Source organism: Capricornis sumatraensis, chromosome 19 (genome assembly GCF_032405125.1).
Source record: "Capricornis sumatraensis isolate serow.1 chromosome 19, serow.2, whole genome shotgun sequence".
NCBI lineage: Eukaryota > Metazoa > Chordata > Mammalia > Artiodactyla > Bovidae > Capricornis > Capricornis sumatraensis.
The window spans coordinates 56,063,713-56,071,453 of record NC_091087.1 but is presented as its reverse complement, the minus strand read 5'-3'; the positions used below and the strand labels follow the sequence as shown (position 1 = coordinate 56,071,453).

Sequence of the window (7,741 nt, the reverse complement as noted above, 5' to 3'; positions counted from 1 at the left end):
ATGAATGTATATCGTACCCAATGGTAAAAGGTTGATGGCTTTTCCTCTAAGGAACAGACAAGGGTGTCCACTCACCACTCTTATCAACACAGTACTGGAAGTCCTAGGTAGAGCAACTGGAAAAGAAAAAGAAATAAAAGATACGAGAATTGGAAAAGAAAAAGTAAAATTGTCTCTATTTGCAGATGATACGATTATATATATATAGAAAATCATAAAGACTCAACCAAGGAAGTATTAGCTCTAATCAGTGAAAAGTTGTAGGATACAAAATTAACATATAAAAATCAGTAGCATTACTATAACAGTGACATTTCTGAGAAGCAAAGAAAGTGATCCGTTGATAATAGCATCATAAACAATAAAATACTTCGGAATAAATTTAAGGAGATGAAAACCTCTATGGTGAAAACTGTTAAGACATTGATGAAAGAAATCAAAGGAGAGCCCGCGGCGGGTTTGCCGAGCTCAGTGGCCGCTGCTGGCAGGAGCGAGGGCCGGGGCGCCCGGAGCCGGAGGTGGAGCGGGGCGGCGCGCGGCCGGGGCCATGACGGGCAATGCCGGGGAGTGGTGCCTCATGGAGAGCGACCCCGGGGTCTTCACCAAACTCATTAAAGGATTTGGTTGCCGAGGCGCCCAAGTAGAAGAAATATGGAGTTTAGAGCCTGAGAATTTTGAAAAATTAAAGCCAGTTCATGGGTTGATTTTTCTTTTCAAGTGGCAACCAGGAGAAGAACCAGCAGGCTCTGTGGTTCAGGACTCCAGACTGGACACAATCTTTTTTGCCAAGCAGGTAATTAATAATGCTTGTGCTACTCAAGCCATAGTAAGTGTGTTATTGAACTGTACTCATCAAGATGTCCATTTAGGAGAGACATTATCAGAGTTTAAAGAATTTTCACAAAGTTTTGATGCAGCTATGAAAGGTTTGGCGCTGAGTAATTCAGATGTCATCCGACAAGTGCACAACAGTTTTGCCAGACAGCAAATGTTTGAGTTTGACGCTAAGACAGCAGCAAAAGAAGAAGATGCTTTTCACTTTGTCAGTTATGTTCCTGTTAATGGGAGACTGTATGAACTAGATGGATTAAGAGAAGGACCGATTGACTTAGGTGCATGCAATCAAGATGACTGGATCAGTGCAGTGAGGCCAGTCATAGAAAAAAGGATACAAAAGTACAGTGAAGGTGAAATTCGATTTAACTTAATGGCTATTGTGTCTGACAGAAAAATGATATATGAACAGAAGATAGCAGAGTTACAAAGACAACTTGCTGAGGAACCCATGGATACAGATCAGGGCGGTAATATGTTAAGTGCTATTCAGTCAGAGGTTGCCAAAAATCAGATGCTTATTGAAGAGGAAGTACAGAAGTTAAAAAGATACAAGATTGAAAATATCAGAAGGAAGCACAATTATCTGCCATTCATTATGGAATTGTTAAAGACTTTAGCAGAACACCAGCAGTTAATACCACTAGTAGAAAAGGCAAAAGAAAAGCAGAATGCAAAGAAAGCACAGGAAACCAAATGAAGAAGATGCTTTGGGATGTGCATACATTTCTGCTTCTGCGCTTATCTTCATGGAAACCATTAAGTATAAAGAACCTTGAGCAACTTTCTCACTGACTCAGTGCACGTTTGGCAATAGTACCAGTCTGTCTTGTCTTTAATGCATGGATTCATAAACTCTCTCTACCTGCATCATTTGCATGTGGTGCATACTAAATAAAAGCGGTGTTCAGAGAAAAAAAAAAAAGAAATCAAAGGAGACTCAAATAAATGGAAAAGTGCCTTGTTTATGGATTGAAAGAAATAATATGTTAAAATGTCAATACTACCAAAACCATTTCTATAGATTCAGTGCAATCCCTATGAAGATCCCAATGGCATTTGTTATAGAAGTAGAGAAAACTCTTAAAATAGTCAAAGACATCCTGAGAAAGAAGAACAAAGCAGGAGATTTCACATTTAGATTTCAAACTCTACTGTAAAACTATAGTCATCAAAATAATATGGCACTGACATTTGTTGTTCTGTTACCAAGTCTTTGTGACCCCATGAACTGCAGCACACCAGGCTTCCCTGTCCTTCACTGTCTCCTGGAGTTTGCTCAAACTCATGTCCATTGCGTCGGTGTTGCCATCCAACCATCATCCTCTGTGGGCCACTTTTCTTCTTGTCCTCAATCTTTCCCAGTATCAGGGTCTTTTCCAGTGAGCTGGCTCTTCACATCAGGTGGCTAAAGTATGGTAACTTCAGCTTCAGCACCAGTCCTTCCTGTGAATAATCAGTGTTGATCTCCTTTAGGATTGACTGGTTTGATCTCCTTGCTGTCCCGAGGACTCTCAAGAGTCTTTTCCAGCACTACAATTTGAAGCACTGGCATAAAAATAGACAGATAGACCAATGGGGCAGGATCAAGAGCCCAAACATATATGGTCAACTATAGTATTTGAGAAGAGAGCCAAGAATACTCTGTGGAGAAAAGTTAGTCTTTTCAATAAATAATACTCGGATAATTGGGTATTTATGTGTAAAGGAATGAAACCAGACCCATATCTTATACTGGTCACAAAAATTAATTCAAAATGACTAAAGACTTAAATGTTAGACCTGAAACCATGAAATTCTTGGAAGAAAACATTGAAACAAAAGTTCCTTGACATGGGTCTTGATAATGATTTTTTTATATGACACTTAAAGTATAAGCAACAAATGAAAAATAAACGACTGAGACTATATCAAGCTAAACAGTTGTGCATAAAAAAAGAAACCATGACCAGATAAAAAGATAACCTACAGAATGAGAAAAAAATTTTCATATTTTGATAAGGGGATATATATCTGATATATATAACTCCATATATCTGATAAGGGGTTAATATTCAAAACATAAAGAACTCATACAATTCAATAGCAAAAACTCAAATAACCCAAGGGTAAGGACCCAAATAAAAGATCGAAGAAAGAAGATACATGAAGAGCCAACAGGTACATGTAAAATGCTCAATATGACTAGTCATTGGGGTAATGCAAATTAAAACCACAATGAAATATCACCTCATGTCTGTTAGAATTGCCATCACCAAAAGGAGAAAAGATGACAAATACTGGCATGGGTGTTGAGAAATGGAATCCTTGTGCACTGTTAGTTGGACTGTAAATTGTCACAGCCACTATAGAAAATAGTATGAAACTGCCTCAAAAAATTAAAAATAGAACTACCATATGATAACAGAAGTTTCACTTCTGAGAATAACACTGCTTTATGGATGTATAAAACTTGTTAAGAGGATAAATCCTAAGCATTCTTATCACAAGGAAAGAATTCCTTTCCTTTCTTCTTTCTTAAAAAATTATATGTATATCAGAAGATGGATGTTAGCTGAACCTATAGTGGTAATCATTTAATAATATATGCAAGTCAAATCATCATGCTGTATACCTTAAATTCATGCATTGATGTATGTCAACTATTTTTCAATGAAACTGGAAAAAATATGTGTATATATGTCCATCTTTATAAACTATACTTTATATTCTGTTTTATATGTGGATTTCAGTAAATTATATGTATAACTTTTATTCTATAGATATATTCTTAATAATTTTGCAATGATTATACAGTACATGTACATTATTTTACATGCTTCCATTGACCTTGCTGAACATATGTATGTCAGTATATGTTCAGTTTCTGTTGGGTAAATTGTAAGGTTTTTGACACAGAATGTCAAAATACTCTTGGAACAGTTGTACCAGTTGACACTCTTGCGAGTAGTCTTTGAAGCCTCTTCGTACTGCATGTCCTTACTATCACTGGATTTTTCAGAGTGGTTTTGACTGGAGCTAACAGGAACCAGGAGGTGATTTGGATGCAGCATAGCTTGGTTTCAAATCTTGGTTCTGATACTTACTAGTTTTGTGACACAGAGCACCCTAGAGGGCTTCCATTTCCTCATCTGTAAATGCAGCTAAAAATGCCCATTTTACAGAGTTATTATACTGTCTCTGACAATTAAAAAGCAGTAAACAAACATTAGCTATTTTATTAATTACATATTAAAAATGATGTGTGGATACATTGGTTCTATGTCATCTTGTCGGTTTGTATACTGTTGCCTCTTAATTTGTTATAAACAAATTTTTTCTGTTTGACTCTTACCATCTTAAAAAGTCATGCCATATATCTGCTTTATTTTCTAAATCTTGTATCAGCCCCAAACAAATCCTGACCTAAGATATGAAATGTAACAGCACCATAGGGATGAATCCTGCATACCTTATAGAATGAGCTGCTGACATTAATCATCTCTAGCAAAGCTAATTAATTCAGGGAAAGGAGAGCAGCTGGAGAGCATTTCCTTTGTAAAAGTTTTAACAGCCATAACAATGCTTTATTTGCAGAGCGTAATCGTGGACTCCAGAATCTAACTCCATCCCTCTAAATACACGGCAGCACATCTTTCAACAGCATGAGGTAGTTGAATGCTGAGAAATAGCCACTGGCAGACTCAGCAGGCACAGAAGTTTGTGTGGGTGGGATGTGTTTTCATAGCAAATTCAAAATTGAGTTTTTAGCTAAAAATTTCAAATGAGATAAAAATGGTGCCATCTTCAGATCATCCTACTGGCACTACAAATCTGGTTTTGAGAACATCAGTCCACTCTGCATAGGTACTCCATTCAGAAGTGATGTGGACAAAGGGCATACCTCACAGAAAAGAAGCCAAGAAAATGGAAGTGCTGTCAGTCAAGAAGGAGTAGAAGGAACCCGGAGTGTTCAGCTTGTAAAGATTTATAGAAATTATAGTAACAGACTTAGTCATAATAACAGATGAGATTTGCCCCATCTTGGGTAAAAGCAGGACAAATGGGACAGAAGTTACAAAGAGGTGGATTCTGGTTATTTAGGTTCAATGTAAAGAAAACTCAATTCACAGTGATAATGTAAATGGCTTTAAATATGATTTTGACAGGGGGCACACAAGCTGTGGTGTGTGTGTCAGTGTGTGTATTTAATACTTAATCTTTAGAGAGGTAATATATTCAGGTGTTCTGAGGAATTTGTGGTTCTGGTAAATTGTTGATATTTTTATGCATACTTTGTGAAGCAGCCAATTTTTTTTTTATCTGAATGTGATCATTTCTTGCAGCCATGAAATTAAAAGATGCATACTCCTTGGAAGGAAAGTTATGACCAACCTAGATAGCATATTCAAAAGCAGAGACATTACTTTGCCAACAAAGGTCTGTCTAGTCGAGGCTATGGTTTTTCCAGTGGTCATGTATGGATGTGAGAGTTGGACTGTGAGGAAAGCTGAGCACCGAAGAATTGATGCTTTTGAGCTGTGGACTGCAAGGAGGTCCAACCAGTCCATCCTAAAGGAGATCAGTCCTGGGTGTTCATTGGAAGGACTGATGCTAAAGCTGAAACTCCAATACTTTGGCTACCTCATGCGAAGAGTTGACTCATTGGAAAAGACCCTGAAGCTGGGAGGGATTGGGGGCAGGAGGAGAAGGGGACGACAGAGGATGAGATGGTTAGATGGCATCACCGACTCGATGGACACGAGTTTGGGTGAACTCCGGGAGTTGGTGATGGACAGGGAGGCCTGGCATTCTGCAGTTCATGGTGTCGCAAAGAGTCGGACACGACTGAGTGACTGAACTGAACTGAACTGAATCACTTCTTTTCATAGACACAGGTATATTAGAATTTGCTTCCTCCCCACCACCCTCCCTCTCTTCCTTCCTTTTTTTTTTTTTTTAATAGCAGTGTTGGGGACATTGGGAGAGCTCAATTTCATAAACACACAATGAAACTAGTGCATGTGGAAGAAATGTTGTCTGACTCAGTAGACTCCACTGGGTCAGTCCTGAGATGGGACAAGAGGAATCTGCTGCTTGTCCTTCCTGAGTACATATGGCTTTAAAGCAAAAACAAGATCCCTCATTCCTCATTACTGTGTCCTAGAGGACTAAAGACTGCACTTGTATACCGAGGCAAAGATGCCACCTAGCATGATGTCCTACAACAGTAAACACTCAAAAATATTCAGTAATGAGAGGGAGGGGAAGAAAGAGAATGATAAGGATGATGGCTGTGAAAGCAATGGATGGAGGTGGCAGCGTGATGGTGATTACATGATAGTGATGCCAATACTTTCTGGTTTTGAAAATTTAAGGAATCAATTTTTATATATTATGGGTAGAATTAGGACCTTTTAGGGAAAGGCATGATCCTGGAACAAATTTTCAGTTTCTTTTCAAGGAGTAAATTTATTCATGATAAAATTCAACTGCAGGTTTAATCTGATAGAAGTCAATTGTACCCTTTTTTGTGCATACTGCACACTTGTCAAATGGGCTTGGGTATCAAAACTTGGATAGGGATTAGAGGCGCTGTAGCAGGCCTGACCTCAAAAATTCAAAGTTGAAGGGCCTAGAGAGGGAATGATACCAGAATTCTGATAAATGAAGCCTCTTAGCCATCAAGCCAAACCACACTTGGAGCCCTACCCAGGTTCACCACCCAAGGAGTTAGTGTGTCCCCAGAATCCAAGAGGAACTCAAGGCCAGGTAATTACGTTCTTGGCATCTTGGTCCCCGCCCAGGATGCAAGCCCGTTGTGTCACCTCTCTCCTTTCCTTCATGTTTGTTCTTCCTTTCTTCCCTCCTGGCTCGACTTTCCAGGGCTGCCCTTTCTTCCTGCACTTTGACCTACACTCTGAACTTTTAATGCTAGCAGTAGCATTAAGTATCCTAATCATAATAAATTTTACACCCAGAAATGTAGTGCTGCCATGGAAACATCTAAAATATGGGACATTGGCTTAAGGCTGATTGGTGGTCAGTGAGAATTACCGGAGGCTGGAAAACCAAGATTCATTCAGTACAAGCCCCTACTGGGTGCCTTGGACAAGGTAATACAAGAAAATAAGCTCAAGTGGGTAAGCAGAAAGGAAAGTGCATAGAGGAACAGGTTTTTCTATTCAGACACTGTTATAAGTTTCTTTAAATAGTCCTTAGTTCTCACAAAAAAATCTGTGAAATTTACTAGTGGTGTTTTTGCATATAAGGAAAAGGGGAGTAAATAATGTGTAGGGAGTAAATAATGTGTCCCAGATCAGCTAGTAAATGGAGGAACTTGGACCTGAAGTCTTGCTATTTAAACTCCAAAATTTATCTTTTTAACAACATTCTCTGGTTGATTTTCAGAATTTGTTACGTACTCTGGCATCTGGGTTACAAAATTTCTCTTTACCTTGAACTCCTGTCAGTCTGGTGGTGCTAGTGATAAAGAATCTGCCTGCCAGTGCAGGAAACATAGTGAGATGTGAGTTTGACCTAGATCAGGAAAATTCCCCTGGAGGAGGGCATGGAAACCCACTCCAGTATTCTTGCCTGAAGAAATCCATAGACAGAGGAGCCTGGTGGGCTGTAGTCCATAGGGTCACAAAGAGTTGGACACGATTGAAGCAATTTAGCATGCATGCCCCTGTCAATCTGGGTGTTTAAAATATCCATCCGGACAATCCCTCCAACTCCCCAATTTTCAACTGTTTTGCCATTCTTTATATCATGATCTTTACCTACACACCACCTTGGTATGTTCCTCACAAGGTCCAGTTTTTCTTTTGGTCTATCATTCCTCCACCTCGTTTTTCTCTTTATTTTTAAAAAAAGTCTATCTAGGACCTGCCTTAGCAGTGAATAATTTAAACTATTCTCTCAC

At 38.9% G+C, this 7,741-nt stretch overlaps 1 pseudogene; it reads left to right on the top strand.

Annotated features, from left to right (window-relative positions):
• The first annotated feature begins 502 nt into the window (after positions 1 to 502).
• Positions 503 to 1,681, top strand: LOC138095171 (ubiquitin carboxyl-terminal hydrolase isozyme L5 pseudogene; annotated as a pseudogene).
• The last annotated feature ends 6,060 nt before the right edge of the window (positions 1,682 to 7,741 follow it).